The sequence below is a fragment of the Phyllostomus discolor genome, chromosome 1 (assembly GCF_004126475.2).
Source record: "Phyllostomus discolor isolate MPI-MPIP mPhyDis1 chromosome 1, mPhyDis1.pri.v3, whole genome shotgun sequence".
Lineage (NCBI taxonomy): Eukaryota > Metazoa > Chordata > Mammalia > Chiroptera > Phyllostomidae > Phyllostomus > Phyllostomus discolor.
The window spans coordinates 73,578,548-73,598,976 of NC_040903.2; the positions used below are offsets into that span (position 1 = coordinate 73,578,548).

At 39.1% G+C, this 20,429-nt stretch overlaps 1 protein-coding gene across 1 annotated transcript in view; it reads right to left on the bottom strand.

The window, feature by feature from the left end:
* Window positions 1-17,984, bottom strand: part of USP6NL (USP6 N-terminal like) — a 178,683-nt gene extending 160,699 nt beyond the window's left edge. Inside the window, exon 1 of the mRNA XM_028505655.2 lies at window positions 17,556-17,984. The gene's annotated coding sequence lies outside the window, so the exon portion shown is untranslated. The remainder of the gene's footprint in view (window positions 1-17,555) is intronic.
* Window positions 17,985-20,429: the final 2,445 nt, after the last annotated feature.

Consider the following 20,429-nt stretch of genomic DNA (forward strand, 5'->3'; position numbering starts at 1 on the left):
TGACACATTTGACCAAATAGATTTAATTGATATTTTCAGAGTATTTCACCCCCAAACAGCAGAATATATATTCTTTTCAAGTAAACATGAAACAGTTTCTGGAACAGAACACATGTTAGGTCATAAATAAATTTCAATGGTAATACTGTGCTTTCTCTTCAGAACACACAAATCTTTTGCCTTTTTAAAAAAATCAATAGTATTAAGAAGACTGAAATCATATCAAGCATCTTCTTTGATCACAATGTTATAAAAACAAAAATCAATTACAAGAAAAATACTGAAAACACACTCAAACAATGGAGACTAACTAATGTGTTATTAAACAAGAATGGGTTAATAATTAGACCAAAAAATAAATCAATAAGTACCCTGAGACAAATAAAAATAAAAACAAACCAAATCTACGGGACACAGCAAAAACGGTTCTAAGAGGGAAATTCATAGCAATATAGCCTACCTCAAGAAACAAGAAAAATCTCAAATACACAATCTAACTTTACATTTAAAGAACTAGAAATAGAACAATAAGCAAAACCAAAATTAGTAGAAAAAAAAGAAATAAAAAAACATCACAGCAGAAATAAACTAACTAGTCTAAAAGAAATACAAAAGATCAACAAACACTACTCCACTCTAAGAAGACAAGCAACCCAATTAAAAAATGAGCAAAGAACTTCGACAGACACTTCTCCAAGCAGGACATACCGAGGATCCAAAGACACATGAAAAGATGCTCAGTATTGCTAGCTATCAGAGAGAAGCAAATTAAAACCACAATGAGATACCACTTCACACTGGTCAGAATGGCCATCATAAACAAAGCAACAAACAACAAATGTTGGAGAGGATGCAGAGAAATGGGAACCCTAGTGCACTGTTGGTGGGATTGCAGACTGGTACAACCACTATGGAAAACGGTAAGGAATTTTCTCAGAAAACTAAAAATGGATCTGCCTTTTGACCCAGCAATTCCACTGTTAGGATTATATCCTAAGAATCCTGAAACACCAATCCAAAAGAACCTATGCACCCCAATGCTCACAGCAGCACAATTTACAATAGTCAAGTGCTGGAAGCAACCTAGGTGCCCATCAGTAAATGAATGGATCAAAAAACTATGGTACATTTACACAATGGAATTCTATGCAGCAGAAAGAAAGAATGAACTCCTACTTTTTGCAACAGCACAGATGGAACTGGAAAGCATTATGTTATGTGAAATAAGCCAGGCGGTGAAAGACAAATACCATATGATCTCACCTTTAACAGAAACCTAAACCACAAAACAAACAAACAAGCAAAATATAACCAAAGACACTGAAATAGAGAACAGGCTGACAGTGACCAGAGGGGAGAGGGGAGGGAATTTCAGGGGAAAAGGGGAAGGGTTTACAGGAACAAGTATAAAGGACACATGGACAAAAACAAGGGAGGGTGGAAACAGGAAGGAGGTGGGGAGGGCTGGGGGGGTGGGCTGGGATGGGAGTAAAAGGCAGAAAACTGTACTTGAACAACAATTAAAATAAAATAAATAAATAAATAAATAAATATGAATGAAACCCAAGAACTACTTCTTTGAAAAATAAACAAGTTTGATAAGCCTTAAGCAGACTCATCAAGAAAAAAAGACACATGACCCAAATAAGTAAAATCAGAAATGAAAGAGAAGTGACAACTGACCACAGAAATACAAAGGATTATAAGACAATACTGTAAACAAAGAAATGCCAACAAATTGAACAATCTGAAACAAATAAATTCCTAGATAATTGCCATATCAACCTTCCAAGACTGAATCAAGGAGAAACAGAAAATGTGAACAGACCAACTACAACCAATGAAATCACATCAGTAATCAAAACACTCCAAACAAACAAAAGTCCTGGACCAGATGGTGTCAAAGGTGAATTTTATCAAATATTCAAAGAATTACCTTCTCAAACAATTCTAGAAAGTCAAGAGGAGGGAAACTCATTTTAGAAGAGCAGCATTATCCTGATTCCAAAACCTGACAAAGACATTACAACAAAGAAAATTATAGTCTAATATATGTGATAAACCAGATCCAGCAATACATATACATTAAAAACGTCATGCATCATCATCAAGTGGGCATTATTCCTGGAGTGCAAGGTTGGTTCAATATCCACAAGTCAATTAACATGATACACCACCTAAGCAAAGTGAAGGATATAAATCATATCAATAGTTGTAAAAAAGACTTCCGGCAAGATGGAGGCATAGGTGGACGCACCGTACCTCCACGCACAACCAAGATTAGAACAACAACAATTTAGAGGCAGAATAACACCCAGAACTGACAGAGAATTTATCTGAATGGAAGTCAGACAGCCAAGAAGTTGAAGTAGACCAGTTCATCCAGACCCGCACGAGGGGCTGAGAGGAGGAGCAGGCGCGGATCGCTGTGTGGAGATTGGGGAGAACTGGGCGCATAAGGCAACCGGGAGCGAGTAAGCCTTCCAGGACTCAGTGGAGAACCCTGAGTACCCAAGTGGTGGCTGGCAGACCCAGTGAGGTGGCATTGTGGACCAGGGCAGAGTGAGCAACCAGGATCCCAGAGAAGGGACTGAGATCCCAGGAGAACGGAGCAACAGCCATTGTTCCTTCCTGCCCCTGCCCCCACCCCCACATACAACGTCACAATCTAGCAACTGGGGTGCCCAGCCCAGGTGAACACCTAAGGCTACGCCCCTCACCGTAACAAGAGCGACCAGACCAAAAAAAAAAAAAGGAGAGAGAGAGAGAGACGTATCTCCAACAGAAGAACAGATCAGTCCCCCAGGACTCATCCTTTTGAGCGACCAAGAAATAGCCAATCTACCAGATGCACAGTTCAAAAGACTGGTGATCAGGAAGCTCACAGAATTGGTTGATTTTGGGCGCAAATTGCATGAAAAAATGCAGGTTACCATAAAACAGATGAAGGAAGATGCACGGAGAACCAATAGTGATGGGAAGGAAACTGGGACTCAAGTCAATGGAGTGGACCAGAAGGAAGAAAAAAACAACCAAACAGGAAAGAATGAAGAAATAAGAATTCAAAAAAACAAGGAGAAGCTTAGGAACCTCCAGGACATCTTTAAACGTTCCAACATCTGAATTATAGGGGTACCAGAAAGGGAAGAGGAAAAGCAACAGATTGAGCACGTATTTGAACAAATAATAAAGGAGAATTTCCCCACTCTGGCAAAGGATATAGACTTCCAAGAAATCCAGGAAGCTCAGAGAGCCCCAAAGAAGTTGGAGCCAAGAAGAAGCACACCAAGGCACATCATAATTACATTAGCCAAGGTAAAAATGAAGGAGAGAATCCTAGAAGCAGCAAGAGATAAGGGGACAGTAACCTACAAAGGAGTTCCCATCAGACTGTTGGCTGATTTCTCAAAAGAGACCTTACAGGCAAGAAGGGGCTGGAAAGAAGTATTCCAAGTCATGAAAGACAAGGACCTATATCCCAGATTGCTCTATCCAGCAAAGCTCTCATTTAGAATGGAAGGGCAGATAAAGTGCTTCTCAGATAAGGTCAAATTAAAGGAGTTCATCATCACCAAGCCCTTATTTTATGAAATGTTAAAGGGACTTATCTAAGAAAAGAAGATAAAGAAAAAACATGTATAGTAAAAGGACAGCAAACTCACAATTATTAACCACCACACCTAAAGCAAAACCAAAAGAAACTAAGCAAACAACTAGAACAGGAACAGAACCACAGAAATGGAGATCACATGGAGGGTTAGCAACAGGGGAGTGGGAGGAGGAGAGGGGGGAAAAGGTACAGAGAATAAGTAGCATAGATTGTAGGCTGAAAATAGATAGGGGGAGGATAAGAATAGTATGGGAAATGTAGAAGCTAAAGAACTTATAAGTATGACACATGGACATGACTAAAGGGGGGGATATGGGTGGGAGAGGATGTACAGGGTGGAGGGGAGTGAAATGGGGAAAATGGCACAACTGTAATAGCATAATCAATAAAATATATTAAAAAATAGTTGCAAAAAAAGCATAGACATGTTCTCCCCAATCCAGAATTCATAGATACCTGCCTGGCATGTAACTGCACTCAACCCACCGCTTATGGCCAATCCCGGCCAACCCCTGCCAAACCCAGCAGAGACTGCCAAACCTTTGAGCTAGAATTAAATGCCTGTTGTGCTACACCACTGAAATTTAGTAGTTATTTGTGACATAGCAACAAAGGACTAATGCAAAGGATAAATATGTCAACTTTAAATGCAAATAAATTTGTGAGTTTTAATTTTACTAAAATATTTTATTCACTAAATATGTGAATATATACATATACATACATACACACATATATAATGATGCCATTTATAGAAATTTCCAAAATATGTAAAATTAATAATATGTAATGTAACTGTAAAGAAAAGCAAGAGAATCCTAGGCCCCAGAGCTGAGGCTGATGGTTTCCTTACAGCAGTAAGGTGGAATAGTGGGAGGTGTAATCTCAGAGGTACTAGTAATGTTCTATCCCTGAAACTGAGGGAGGGGAGAGTATGGACATCAATGTATTAAGCCCTACATAACACATATTTCATATAGTTTTTGTGTAAATGTAATATTTTCTAGTTTAATATGAAAAAGCAAAATTTTCTAACAAAATTCAGAACTGAAATGATTACAAGTAAAAGTAACATATGTAAATGTCATAAAGGAGTTAAATATACTTATAATTTTAAGCCATATTTAGGAGGAAGAAACAGTTGTAGTAACTCATTTACGCTCTAAAAGTTAAAGATAAATACAAGTGATAGCCAGTTCCACTACAAATTGCAAGACAGCTTTCTGTGAAAGAAGGCTGATTATCCATTATCCACATGTAGAACCAGCTGGCCTACCCAAAGAGTTGTACCATTTGTGATGTCTGATCTCAGCTCTCTGATCACTGAAGCTTCTAATCTCACCTTCACAGTTGTGTAATCCAAGTTCATTGTCTAGTAAAAAAAGTCCTAGATCCTGTTTTGCTAAATTGCTATTTGTTGAATTGCCACCCAAAGATAAAGCTTAAGAAAATTCCCTTCATTGAAGCATTATTTGTAACAGCAAAAAAAAAAAAAAAAAACTATAAACAACTTAAATGTCCAATAATAAGGGATTGACTAAATGAATTGTGGTTAATTTACACATAACGGACTATGATGCATCATTTCAAAATGTCTCAAAGAAATTTAACAATGAATAAATGCTCTACAATGTGCTGTATGCAACTTTCTCACAATCAGCAAGATATAATCAGAAATGATGCCTCAACCAATTTAAACTTATTTCCTCAAAGGCTTATAAACCAATGCCTAAATGATTAATGTTTAGTTTTTGAACTTAAAGACAGATAATATACAAATGTACTATTCATTCAATACATATTTACTGAGCAGATACTCCAAGTCAGGCAGTGTTCTAGGCTCTGAAGACACAGCCATGAACAAAACAAAGATCTTGTCTCTATGGAACTTACATTATAGTAATTCTAGTACCTTCCTTTCTTAATTCAGTGGCACAGTTTATTAGTTCAAATATATATGTCAGGGCAGATTCCCAGGTAACATATTCTCATGCCAGATAAAGAAATAACTTTAGTTAATATTAAGGTCATTATTTATTGACATATAATGTCTCACCACTGTACTTTCACAATTCTTGGGCTTTCTATAAAAACAATGTTTCTCTGTAATTTATACACCATGAAACACAATGCTCAATTCCCACAGATTTCAGTATTTTCCCAGCACAAGAGAAGTAAAGCAAATCTATCACTGCTAAAGCGAAAGGAGGTCTGTTTATCCTATTCGCTAAATCAACAAAGTACTTCCTGCTAATAAGATCAGAGAATGAGATGGGCAAAATGGGAAATTGTTTGGTTTCCTTGGTTTGTTTACATGTGTATGTTAATGAAGCATCAGATAAGAACGAGGTCTAATTACCCCAACTACAGGTGGAATTCAAGTTAGGTTTCCAGAACTTATCAAATTTCAGCAGCTTTACACTGGTCAACAGGTCAACTTGTCGGTATTTAGGAAAACAAATGTCCTTACTTATCTCAGTTCCAGAGAGGCAGGGCCTTTCAAAAGTGACTTATAATTTGTTTATATGTTACATTTGCCTAATTCTCTTGATATATCCTATCAGAACTTTACATAATGCCTGAGCTCTACAGATAAAAACTAAAATGAAAGATACAATATCTCTGATTTTCAGGAACCTGGTATCTTTAAAAAGTCAGTTAAAAATTCCAAACTGTTAAGTATTATACACATAATAATATGCCCTATGGCAGATAGCATAAGAAACATAAAGACAAGTAGAGCTGATGCTAGGATCTATTGTCAAGATATTTATCTCTAGTTGGATTCTAAACATAAGGCTGTACCCATCCACCATTCAGGGAATACTAAATCAGCCATACAGTAATGCAAAAGTTTCTCAAGGAGCTTGAGATACAACAATCAAGAGAAACCTGGTTCTGGTCATCCTGTGCTAACAATTCAGGACAAAAGTACCAAGGGAAACCAGAGTGAAATGGGAGTTAAGAGCTTCAGCTCACACACCTGCGGTCAATAAAAATGAGAAAACTTATGACCAAAAATATACATATATACAGTTGAAGAGAAGTAACTTGGTATAGGATGTCAATAAACTCAGAATTCAGCAGGTTAATGACAGACTGTAGGCCTTGTAAAAAAAATTATTCAATATATAAGAAGTCCTAGATACAAATGGTCCAGCTCTGCCATTAACCAGCTCTAGAAATTCAGATAAAGTCACATGATTTCTATGGCCCTCAGTTTATCTGTAAAATTAAAACTAAAGTTTCTAATCTGCCTACCACTCAAAATTGTCATGGATTATGTATGCATAAAAATGTTTTGCTAATCTAAATAGCTTATATATTTGACATGTATTAGTACTGATCCATTTTTGGTCTTATTGTATAAAATAAAGGAGCTGAAATACAATGTTCAAGTTCTCTTTCTAGCATTGTAAGATTTATGACCTAAAAACTTAATTTAATTCACTAGATAACTAAGAAATATTCTAACTTCCTTAGCATTATAAACAGGATCAATCCATTATAACCAGGTGTGAACTGAAATGAACTACACTAAAATGTTAGTTGTGTTTTAAAAAATGGGAAGAAAGCCAAAATGAGTATTTACTGTGAAATAATCAAAGGTAACCCTAAAGTTTAGGGGAGAATTTTAATGACATTATTTTGGCAATCATCAGTGACAGTAAGTCATCGACTTTGTAGGAAAACATTTTGTAAGAGAAAAATATTTGCCAAGCTAGTCAGAAGAAGGGGCTTAGAATTCAAAGTGGTAATAAAAAGTTGGGTCAAAAACAAAGTGTAATATAAACTGATAAAGAGTGGGGCTCATTCTCTCCAAAAAGCAAGTCTTGAAAACATTTTTCTCTTAAGTAATTAAGGTAGATAATCTGCTAATGGTAAGCACTCCTAGCAGTAATTTGAATACATATTCTAAAACACTGTGTTAAAAATTACTCTATTAGTGCCCTGACCAGTGAGACTCAGTTGGGCATAATACCGAAAACAGAAGGGCAATCAGTTGGAGTCACAGTCAGGGCTCAAGACTGAGTGGCGGGTACAGTCCCCGGTCAGGATGTGTACAAGAGGCAGCCAATCGATGTTTCTCTCACACATGAATGTTTCTCTCCCACACTTTCTCCCTCCCTCTCCTCTTTCTAAAACCAACTAAATAAAATCTTTTTAAAAAATTGGTCTATTACAGCCCTGGCTGGCGTAGCTCAGTGGATTGAGCATGGGCTGCGAACCAAAGTGTCGCAGGTTCGATTCCCAGTCAAGGTATATGCCTGGGTTGCAGAACACGGCCCCCAGCAACCGCACATTGATGTTTCTCTCTATCTCTCTCTTTGTCCCTCCCTTCCCTCTCTAAAAATAAATAAATAAAATCTTTTAAAAAATTGGTCTATTACTTCACAATCTAACTGGAAAAGAAAGTAAAACACAAACACATGAAAAGTTACATAAAAGACAAGATAAGGTACATGCTTTTCCAACAAAGACCGACCAGGTATTACAGATTAACCTTTTGCTTAAAGACAATAAAAAGCTAGACAAAAAAAAAATATATATATATTAAATATATTTTTAAATTAGTAAAATATCACAGGGCATAAATTGGTACAACTACTTTGGAAAACTTTGATAAAAATTATTAAAGCTATATGTGAATATGTACTATGGATAGAGAATATATATATATATATATTTTTCTACCTATTACCCAATGATTCCACTCCTTTTGGAATATATCCAAAAGAAGGGAATATGTATGTCCAACAAAATACATATATAAAAATGTTCATATCAGCTTTATATAATAACCAAAAACTGGAAACAATCCAAATGTCTATTAAGAGTGGAATGAACAGGACTTCCGGCCAAGATGGAGGTATAGGTGGATACACCGTACCTCCACACACAGCCAAGATTGGAACAACAACAATTTAGAGGCAGAATAACACCCAGAACTGACAGAGAATTTATCTGAATGGAAGTCGGACAGCCAAGAAGTTGAAGTAGACCCGTTCATCCAGACCAGGGGGAGGGGCGGAGACAAGCAGCCAGGCGTGGGTTGTGGCCCAAGAGAGTTGGGCGCATAAGGCAACCGGGGGTGCATAAGGCATCTGGGGTGCGCAAGGCATCTGGGGCACACAAGATCACAGCAGATGGACCCTGAGTACGCAAGTGGCAGCTGGAAGACCCAGTGAGGCAGCGATTGTGGAGCAGGGCAGAGCGCGCAACCCAGGATCCCAGAGAAGGGACTGAGTCCCACGGAGAACGGAGCTACTGCCATTGTTCCCTCCCGCCCCCACATACAATGTCACAATCTAGTGACTGGGGTGCCAAGCCCTGAGGAACACCTAAGGCTCTGCCCCTCACCATAACAGAAGCAACCAGACCAAAAAAAAGAGAGAGAAAGAGAGAGAGAGAGAGAGATGGCTCAAACAGAAGAACAAAGCAGTACCCCAGGACTCATCCTTTTAACACATTGTTTGCAGGTAGTTTTTATCGTGCACTCTACTACCAGTCAACGTAAAACGTATAAATACGTTTCCTGCATACAATGTGTTAAGCGACCAAGAGATAGCCAATCTACCAGATGCACAGTTCAAAAGACTGGTGATCAGGACGCTCACAGAATTGGTTGATTTTGGGCGCAAATTACATGAAAAAATGCAGGTTACCATAAAACAGATGAAGGAAGATGCACGGAGAACCAATAGTGATGGGAAGGAAACTGGGACTCAAGTCAATGGAGTGGACCAGAAGGAAGAAAAAAACAACCAAACAGGAAAGAATGGAGAAATAAGAATTCAAAAAAATGAAGAGAAGCTTAGGAACCTCCAGGACATCTTTAAACGTTCCAACATCTGAATTATAGGGGTACCAGAAGGGGAAGAGGAAAAGCAACAGATTGAGCACGTATTTGAACAAATAATAAAGGAGAACTTCCCCATTCTAGCAAAGGAAATAGACTTCCAGGAAATCCAGGAAGCTCAGAGAGCCCCAAAGAAGTTGGACCCAAGAGGAAACACACCAAGGCACATCATAATTACATTAGCCAAGGTAAAAATGAAGGAGAGAATCCTAGAAGCAGCAAGAGATAAGGGGACAGTAACCTACAAAGGAGTTCCCATCAGACTGTTGGCTGATTTCTCAAAAGAGACCTTACAGGCAAGAAGGGGCTGGAAAGAAGTATTCCAAGTCATGAAAGACAAGGACCTATATCCCAGATTGCTCTATCCAGCAAAGCTCTCATTTAGAATGGAAGGGCAGATAAAGTGCTTCTCAGATAAGGTCAAATTAAAGGAGTTCATCATCACCAAGCCCTTATTTTATGAAATGTTAAAGGGACTTATCTAAGAAAAGAAGATAAAGAAAAAACATGTATAGTAAAAGGACAGCAAACTCACAATTATTAACCACCACACCTAAAGCAAAACCAAAAGAAACTAAGCAAACAACTAGAACAGGAACAGAACCACAGAAATGGAGATCACATGGAGGGTTAGCAACAGGGGAGTGGGAGGAGGAGAGGGGGGAAAAGGTACAGAGAATAAGTAGCATAGATTGTAGGCTGAAAATAGATAGGGGGAGGATAAGAATAGTATGGGAAATGTAGAAGCTAAAGAACTTATAAGTATGACACATGGACATGACTAAAGGGGGGGATATGGGTGGGAGAGGATGTACAGGGTGGAGGGGAGTGAAGTGGGGAAAATGGCACAACTGTAATAGCATAATCAATAAAATACATTTTTAAAAAAACTACAGGTGAACTAAAAACATTATCAGACAAACAAAAAGTTCAAAAAATTGTCAATGCTAATACACTTTAATATTGACAAAAATAAAGAAAGAAAATACTAAAGGGGATTTCTGGTCAAGATGGAGGCATAGGTAAACACATCTCACCTCTGCGCACAACTATAGCAAAAAATACAGCTATACTACAAAACAAATATCACCCAGAATTGTCAAAAAATTGAACTGTGTGAAAATCTAATAATGAATGATTTAAAGAAGCCACATTCATCCACACAGGTAAGAGGGGCGGAGACCCACAAAGGCACTGAGAGGGGTGGAGACATGGAGTGACTCGGAGAGGTGCAGAGACAGGAACGGGTGGTCCCACATTCATGTGTGGTGGATTAAAATCAGGAGGGTTGCTTGGGGAGCAACAGATCCCAGCCCCAGTCCAGACCACCCAGTCCAGGGTCCCAGCACCAAGAAGATAAGTCTCCATAACTTTTGGCTGCAAAAACCAGTGGGGGTTGGGGTGGAGGAAGAAACTACATTCTCTTAAAAGTCCTGCATGGGACTTAGGACTCATGCAGACATACCGCCTCTGGGATTTAGCACCAGGGCAACAGCAGGAAGGGCACCAGTAGCATATAGAGAGAAAGTGAAGTGCGAGGGGGAGACAGCTTCCTACCTGACAATACTCCAAAGGCCAGGCAATGGCATCAGCCCCTCTGCACACCCTCCCCCATACAGAGCAACAGAGTGGTAGCAAGGGTTGCTCCACCCTGGTGATTACCTAAGCTCTACCCCATACGACTTAACAGGTGTGCTAAGAGAGGGAGTCAAAGCAGCTCTACCTAATACACAGAAACAAACACAAGGAGGCTACTAAAATAAGGAGACAAAGAAATATGGCCCAAATGAAAAAACAGAACTCCAGAAAAAGAACTAAATGAAATGGAGATAAGTAGCCTATCAGAACACAGTTCAAAACACTGATTATCAGGATGCTCCAGGAACACAATGGGTACTTCAACCCCGTAAAAAAGACCCAGGCAATAATGAAGGTTGCATTAAGTCAAATAAAGAAAAATCTACAGAGAACCAACAGTGGAGAGGATGAAGCCAAGAATCAAATCAGTGATTTGGAACACAAGGATGGAAAAAGCATTCAATCAGAACAGTAGGAACTAAAAACAATTCAAGAAAACCAGGACAGGCTTAGCTCTGGGACATCTTTAAACATACCAACATCCAAATCATAGGGATGCCAGAAGGAGAAGAGGAAGAGCAAGAAATTGAAAACTTATTTGAAAAAATAATGAAAGAAATCTTCCCTAATTTGGTGAAAGAAATAGACATACAAGTCCAAGAAGCACAGAGAGTCCCAAATAAGATGAACACAAGAGGACCACACCAAGACACATCATAATTAACATGCTGAAGGTTAAAGATAAAGAAAGAATCTTAAAAGCAGCAAAGGAAAAGCAGACAATTACCTGCAAAGGAGTTCCCATAAGACTGTCAGCTGATTTCTCAAAAGAAACTCTGCAGGCTAGAAGGGACTGGCAAGAAGTATTCAAAGTGATGAAGAGCAAGGACCTACAACCTAGATTACTCTATCCAGCAAAGCTATCATTTAGAATGGAAGGGCAGATAAAATGCTTCCCAGGCAAGGTACAATTAAAGGAGTTCATCATTACCAAGCCATTATTATATGAAATGCTAAAGGGAATTATACAAGAAAAAGAAGGAGCTCAAAAGGATGAACATTAAAATGGCAATAAACTCACATCTATAATTGAATCCAAATGACAAACTAAGCAAACAAGCAGAACAGGAACAGAATCATAGATATGGAGATCACACAGAGGGTTCTCAGTTGGGAAGGGGAAGGAGGGAAATGGGGGAGAAGGTTGAGGGACTAAGAAGCACAAATTGGCAGGTATGAAATAGAGAGGCAGATGTTAAGAACAGTATAGGTAATGGAGAAGCCAACGAACTTATATGTATGATTCATGGACATGAACTAAGGGGCAGGGGGATTGATGGAGGGGAAAATGGGAAGAAATTGGGAAAACTATAATAGCATAATCAATAAAATATATATATTTTTAAGACTTTATTATTTTTTTAAAGATCTTATTTATTTTTAGAGAGGGAAGGGGGGGAGAGAGAGAGAGAGAGAGAGAGAAAGAGAAACATCAATGTGCAGTTGCTGGGGGTCATGGCCTGCAACCCAGGCATGTACCCTGACTGGGAATCGAACCTGCGACACTTTGGTTCGCAGCCCGTGCTCAATCCACTGAGCTACGCCAGCCAGGGCTCAATAAAATATATTTTTTTTAAATACTAAGGGTATTCTTCAGGCAGAAAAAAATTATTACATATGAAAGGTCAGTAATGCCAGAAGGAATAAAAAAAAGAAAATACAGTAAGCCTAATTGTATAATAACAGCATAAAACAACAGAAAAACATCTTTGTAGTTAAATATATATTTATATATGCACTTGAAAACATGGTAACAATGAATAGGTAATGAAAGAAAAGTGGCTTTAATGTTTTTAAAGGCTTTGCATTACCTGGAAAAAGGGTGAAAGTTTCAAGTAATATTGCACTTTGATAAGTCAAGAATACATATTAGAATTTCTTAGGCAAGCACTAAAGGAATAGTAAAAGAATATAGAATCCCATGCTAATAAAGAAAAGGAAAGAGAATAATTATATGTTTTAAATCAACCCAAAACAAAGCTAGAAAAAGGGAAGAGAGGGGCAAGTACATATAACTGGTTAGACAAATGGATTTTTTATTTATTTATTTTTTATTGTTGTTCAATTATATCTGTCCCAATTTTCCCCCATTACTCTCCCCTGCCCTACCCATCCCCCACAAATAGATTTTTTAAATTTTTAAACACTAATGTGAATAGTCATTATGCCACTTCATTAATTTTTATAAGAAGTATTGACAAAATGCACAGAAATATCTAGCCCAACACATATACCTAACCTTTATAAATTTCAATTTCCTCATCTATTCAATTTTTTTCCACTGGGACTAACTTCAAAATCTTATTTCACTTTATCTTTTCTTATCTTACCACAGATAGGCTAATGAACATTAAAATGTACAAAAAAAATAAACAAAAAGAGACAGGAACAAAAAGCCCAGTTAACTGGCTTATAAATACTACATTAATTCCATAATAAAATATTAATTTGCCTTTAGTGATCTATATAACATTACTAACTGAAATTCATACATTAAGAAACTTAAAATGTCCTTTCATTTATTTCATGAAAAATATTACTGTAACATTTTTAGTTCAGTTGCTAATTCAGTGAAAGAAAAATTACAGAATAAAATTGTAACTTTTTCTACACGTATCAATGTCAGCAACACACAGGTGCAATGTGTACCTCTGTCAGAGAATAATTAACGTCTCTAGGGCCAAAAACACTTAAGCAAAAGACATGAAACTCCAATCACTCCCAATCTTCCTAGAAGCAAATGAAACTACCTGCCATTTACTAAATATTTTTTTTATTTTAGCCTAGATTGGTACTGCTATTTTGTGAGTAGATATTTTAAATAAGGTAGTCTAAGTTCTTCTAAGGAAAAATGCCATCATGGTTAAATCAGAATATTATACTGATATCAGTATATGAGGGGAGACTCCCCCAAATGGGAATTTATTTATAAAAAATTGTGTATTTATTCTTACATGTTTATATTTCAGTCACCTTCCAAGCACTCTCCATTTGATATAATACATCTATTGAGATTTTTTTCCCACTGCTCAAAACAGTTTTTGAACTCATTGATTTTGATACCTTTTAGTGCTTCTGCTTTTTTTTTGTTTCATCACTTCCACATCAGCAAAACTTTTCCCTTTGAGGATTGTTTTCATCCAGGGAAACAAAAAAAGTTGCTCAGGACAAAACTGAGTGAATAAGGAGGGTAGGGGATGGGGCTCATGCCTTTTTTTTGGCGGGGTTTTTTTTTTTTTGGTCAAAAACTGCTAAACACTCAATGCAGTGTGAGCAGGTAAGCTCATAAATCACTTATCATGAAATAAGTAAACACGTAAAGGTCTTCAAAAACATTCACTGAAACCGAATGCAGCCTCTCACAACACCAGCTAGTACACTCACCTAGTGTACAGATGGGTTCCTAGAACATTCACCTAGTGGGGGAAGCCTGTACAATGAGGGACCCACCCTCCAGAAGACAATTCCTTTTTTGGGGGGGTCCCCCCTTGTATAATACTATATTGATATCAAATGATAGTTATCTCTGTAAAGCAATCAAAGAATCTTTTATTTAACATTCAATCCCAGTTTTACAGATATAGAAACTAACAAGTAATGGTGCCAGAGTTATAACAGTAGACACCACAGTATGCAGTCATTTCCAGGTCTAGTGCAGTGAGAGTCACCTAGATTGACTGCCTTTCTATACTGGCTATGGAACAAGATGATTAGAGTATGGTGCCAAGAGCCTCCTCTATACAACTAACAGTGGTTGTGCTTCAGTGCCAGGTAGGGCACTAATAAACACATATTCTTATCTAACCTTCTCAACAGTCTCTTCAGGAACTGTGTACACACTCTTCTCTCATCCTCAAAGGGTCCCACCCAGCCACCTCCCCTTTTTGCCTACCACCTCCTCCTTCTCCTTCAGGTCCTACAAGTCACTTCCTCAGGAAAGCTTGCCCTGCCACCTCCAAATCAAGTTAGGTTCCCTAGTTATAGGTTTGTGTATCCCAAGACCAAATGCAAGGTCTTGGGATACACAAAAGGCACTCAAGAAATATCTGAAAAAACAAACTTGAATTTACGATCCCCCTAACTTTACTACTACTACTACTACTAATAATAATAACAAGCCTTAAAATATAAGTTATTTACATGAAGTGATATAGCCTGGAAATGGCTCAGACCCGTTGAGAATCCAAGTGTTTATGACTAATTCCCCTGCTCTACTCCCACATACTACAATGAAGTGTGCCAGAAGGCAGAATACTTTCAAATTAATATTATCTTTATATTGACTTCCTCTGTAAAAATTGAGATACTTTGTAAAAGAGAAAATTATGAATGTCTATATGTAAGTAAATCACATCTAAGAATGCAATATGCCTTCCAAAAATCACACTGAACTACAACAAAAATGGTTAAAGTGAATTTACAAACATAAACCACAAAATGTAATCATGTGTCTCTGTCTACCTGAAGTAGCAATTTCCAAAGTTTTAGGATTGCTGCTAAGTCTTTTACAGCTCAAAACTGCCATTTCACTCCTAGTGCTCTGTAACCAATTTTTTTTTAATTTGCCACTAACTTGAATTTATTGGCCTCTTCCCCCCCCCCGCCCCCCCCACAAAATGTAACAGTATCTTGAGATAGACGAGCACATTGTGGCAAAGACAGACCAACACAACCTCTCTCAGCACTGGAGGCCCAGCCCACTCCGGATCTGCAAGCCAGGAAGTTGTCTTGGTTCCCAATAATGCTAAGGATGGCCAGCCCATTAGCAGATGGTGCCAAAGCTGTCCCTTCTACTTACTGGCTTGTTTAACCAATGGCAGTTGTCCTTACTAGGAGCAACTTCATGTCAAAACACTGTTCAAACTGGTAATGGGCTATTCTTGCCAAAGGAAGTACAAAAGTCACTGACAGTTTAGCTAAAAACAGTAAGTAGGTACCAACACCAAGACTTAACGTTTGGTACATGATGTTTCTTTGAATGCCTTTGTGACAACTCCATTCTTTAAATACATAATCATCAAAGGAATTTTTGTTAATTCAGGATACCTGGACTTGAAATTAAAACTATGGTTTTCCTTTAAAAGTTAATTTCTACTTTTATTAGTATAATTTTTTATTTTGACATATTTCAATTGCCTATGTAGAATACAACATAGGATTAATATCCACTTTAAGTAATAAATTAGACTATGTCTGCAAACTTTATTATAAAAGAACAGCAAACTTAGAAATATTTTTCTTAATTTTAAGGTTTGAAGGAATGAAAATAAAAGCAAATAGACCACTGTTCATTTGATGCTGGCTAATTTTAATTCTTATTAAGGTGACTTTGGGGGAAAAAAATAAACCACCCTGATTTCCCTCTAACAGAATTTCCCAGACATTCAAAATATGAGGGAGTAGACTAAGGTGATCTTTAAAGTTCTGTCGAAATTTTCTGAGCTACAAAATATTAAACACCTATCCCAAAGACTTAATTTTCTTTATTAATGGATTATAGGATTGAAATCACTTTGTTCCGGCAAGTGAAATATTCAAGATCGTGTCCCCACTTTTCCTTTCCATGTGTCACATTATTTCCAATGACTAGGTATTGCCAATTCAAAAATCTTTCCCAGCCCCAGAAAGGTCTCATTTAACTCCTGCTGAAGTCTACTGACTACAAAGCATCTGGGGATCAAAATGGGAGGGGAGGCAGGGAGAGTTCAATGTTCAATTTACAGAAATGTCCACCAGTGGATTCATAGACTCCTCACATTTTCTGAAATTAAAACACCTGCGAGTAACCATTCTCACGCAAAGGATACGCCACACCGTCACAAGGCTGTTAGCTCCAAACTATCCCTCAAACTTTGCAAAGACGCACAGATTTCCAGGCTCTCCGAATCCCTCATGCACCGCATCCTCCTCTCGCCTAGTCGAAACAAAGTTCCTCAGCATGAAGGCACTAATTTAAAAGCATGAAGTTTGCCTCAGTCTTGCCCACTTGGACTCTGAAAGACGCAAGTGAAACTTGCAGGGAGACACGTCTCCCGCGGGGCCGAAACTTGTTCTGGGGGGAAGGGGCAGCGGTCTCCCCGACCCCGCCCCTTCCACGAGCCCCCTTCACTGGCCACCAGGTCGTCCAGCGCAGTCCCCGGCAGACCGGCCCCGCACGCCCCCCGCGCCCGGCGCTCCCCACCCGGCGCCCGCCAACATGTCAATCACACCCTCAGAACCCCACAATCAAGGTTCCAGAGGGACGGCAAGGACGTCCCCACACACGGTTCCGAAGCCTGCCCCCCGTGAGCGCTAGGAGAACACCCGCAGCTCCGTCCACCTCCCCCGGGTCCGGGAATGGCGGCGTCCAGCTCCCCGGGACCAAGTCGGAGTCCCAGCCCCGGAGGAGACGGGGAGACGCCGCGGGCGACCGGCTACTGGCGGTGGGAGAGGAGGAAATTAAGTTACCTCTGGACGGTCCAAGCGGAGGCAATGAAGGAGGCAGAGCGGGGAGTCCCGTTGGCCGAGCAGGTCCCGGCGCGGCGGCAGCTACCGCAGTGCCCTCCGCCCCATTGTTTCCCTTCCAAGAGGATCCCGGCGTAGCCGAGCCCGGGAACCAGGAAGTTCCCCGGCGCGACACCTCCTGCCGCCGCTATGGAAACGGCCCCCGCCTCCAGGGCGGCTAGCCCGGGACCCCGCCTCCGCGCTGCCAGCCCCGCCCGCCTCACGGGCCGCCGCCAACCGTCACCACAGTGGCCGTGGCCGCCGCCATCTTGGCGCGGCCCAGGAGCCCCTTCCCCGCGGCACACCGCTCCGCGTTCCCGCCGCCCGCGGGGGCGCGCGTCCAGGTTCACCGCATCCTCCTCTAGAAGCCGGGACTCTGAGGCTCTGACCCCTGGGCGCTGAGGGAGGGAGGGAAGGGGCCTGGGACGCTGTGGAGACTTCGGAAGTACTGCAGGAACACGACCGACAAGCTGATGTCCAATGGACAGGTCAAGGGATGGCTGGGACCAGGCGTGAGGTCAAAGGAGTAGTAACCAAAAGCCTGGTCGCTGCAACCAGATTGCCTCGGGTTTCATCTCTGCTTCAACGATTTAGCACGTGTCACACCTTCAACAGTCACTGTGCCTCAGTTTCTTCACCTTAAAGTGGCACAATGGTACCTGCCTCTTAGGGCGAGTACTTGGAACAAGCAAATGCTTGGTCGTTAGTAAGTGTACGAGGTAGTCATTCGTTTAATAAAACGACATTGCTTTTGACAAAATTCATAGTTCTGTCATTTTTCAGGAACTTTAAGTGTTCGAATCAGCACTACTTTAAATAGGCTACTGTGTAAGATCCCATTGCTACTTAAAAGTTCTCAAATGTTCATCTTTTGTCCCATCTTTCTCTAGGTCAGCGTTTTAATTTCATGAAAATTGTCAAGAGTTTTAATCTCCAGAGTCTTCCATTAAGAGGTGCCATAAAAAGATGAATGATGTAAACTTTCCAACACTGTATTTAGCTGACAGTTAAATGATTTATTCAATAGAAGTTAGAAAAGTTAGGGTGTGCAAATAACTAAAAGCCTTCCTGTCCTTGATTCCAGGAACTAGAATTACTAAAGCTGGCAACTCTGTGTGGTTGTCATTACCTGGCTTTTCCAGCTGGTGAAAACTGACACTAAGAAACTGGGTCCTGTGTGCAACACAGGAGAGGAGGGATGGAAGGAGGGTCACATATTAAAGATGCAAACTTTAAGAACTGTCTGTAAGATTAGGTTTTAGTTTCTAAGGCTCCTTCTAGCTCACAAGTATAATCTATTTGTATACTTTTAAGAAAATATAAATTTATACTTCTCTTTGGGTCTTTGTTTCACTCATTTAAACCAGATTTGTGAAGACTAGTGTTTATTTTTATGATGCTGATCCAAAAAAATAGCATAAATTGTTTGATATATGAATTGGGGTAAAAATAACTCAGGAGTGGGGAGGACACAGGAAACTTTTTTCAACATCCAAACCCATCTCCAAAAGTTATGGGACTCTCTGATTAGCTGTCACCCAGACTGGGATATCCTGAATGTCTGAAAGGCAGACACGCCTGACTCACTCAGTTTTGTAGTCCCACTGGACCCATAGATTTCTTTGCACATAATAGGCCTTCAATAAATGATTATTGAATTAAAATACCATGTTTTGCCCTGATCGGTGTGGCTCAGTTGTTGGGTCATCCTGCAAAATGAAAGGTCACCAGTTCAATTCCCAGTCAGGGCACGTGCCTGGATTATGGGTGGGTTCCATCCCAGTCAGGCGCACCGGAGTGGCAACTGGATTGTCCATATGAGAGGCAACTGATCAGTGTTTCTCACATTGATGTTTCTCTCCCTCTCTCTGATTATGTATCTCCATCTCTTCCCCTCTCTCTAAAAATAAATAAAATCTTTAAATAAATAAATTAATAAATTCCATGTTTTGGGTCAACTTTCATCATTTAAGAAGACCTTGGGAACCACAGAGACATGCAAGAGATGTTACTCAAGGGACATCACTGCAAACACCATAAACAAGAACCCCAAGTCTCTAGTTAATGAGTTCATGGGAATTTGGATGAACAACTCTGGATTTGGCAAAATGAAGTAGAAATTTCAGATATGTTTTCTCATAAATTATATGGGTAATTTTTTAAAACTTTATTTTGAACTTCATTATAAGCATCACTGATTCAATTTTATACTTCAATAATAGCATTCTGATGCTCTAATGCTATTAAAGTTCAGAAATCCCCACATTTTTCCTCAAGTCAAAATATGATCAGTGAGTCATGTCACCTAAATACAAAACTTGATTTGTTCTTAGGTATAACTTCTTTAATTTTACCTCTTAACAATACCTCTAAGATGCTTTAATTTTTATTATTAAGCATCTTAGAGGTATTGTTAAAGTATAAACACAGATTTTTATCTTTCTTGTTTGCTAAGATATCTTCAGGGTAGTACTTGACATGTGGTGGGCATGCAATTTCCTTTATCTATGGCATTTAACACATTTAAAATTTATATCAATGATTTTAAAGGAAATAAAAGAGAAATTTCCTCTAAATCAGACTGAGCAAAAATTTTTCTTAAAGGAGAAAGATAATAAACATGAGAACAGTCATAAAAAATATATAAAAGAATGAGTGTGGATATGTTCCACTAAAAATATACCTATAGAAATAGGTGGTTTTGACCCACAGGGCCATTGTTACCAATCCCTAAATAATTATATTTAATTATATTTACTCCATGACTATATTCACTCCAATATGAAGTGCCAGATATTAAAATATCCTTTAACTGAAAAAAGGGTAAAAGCTTAATAT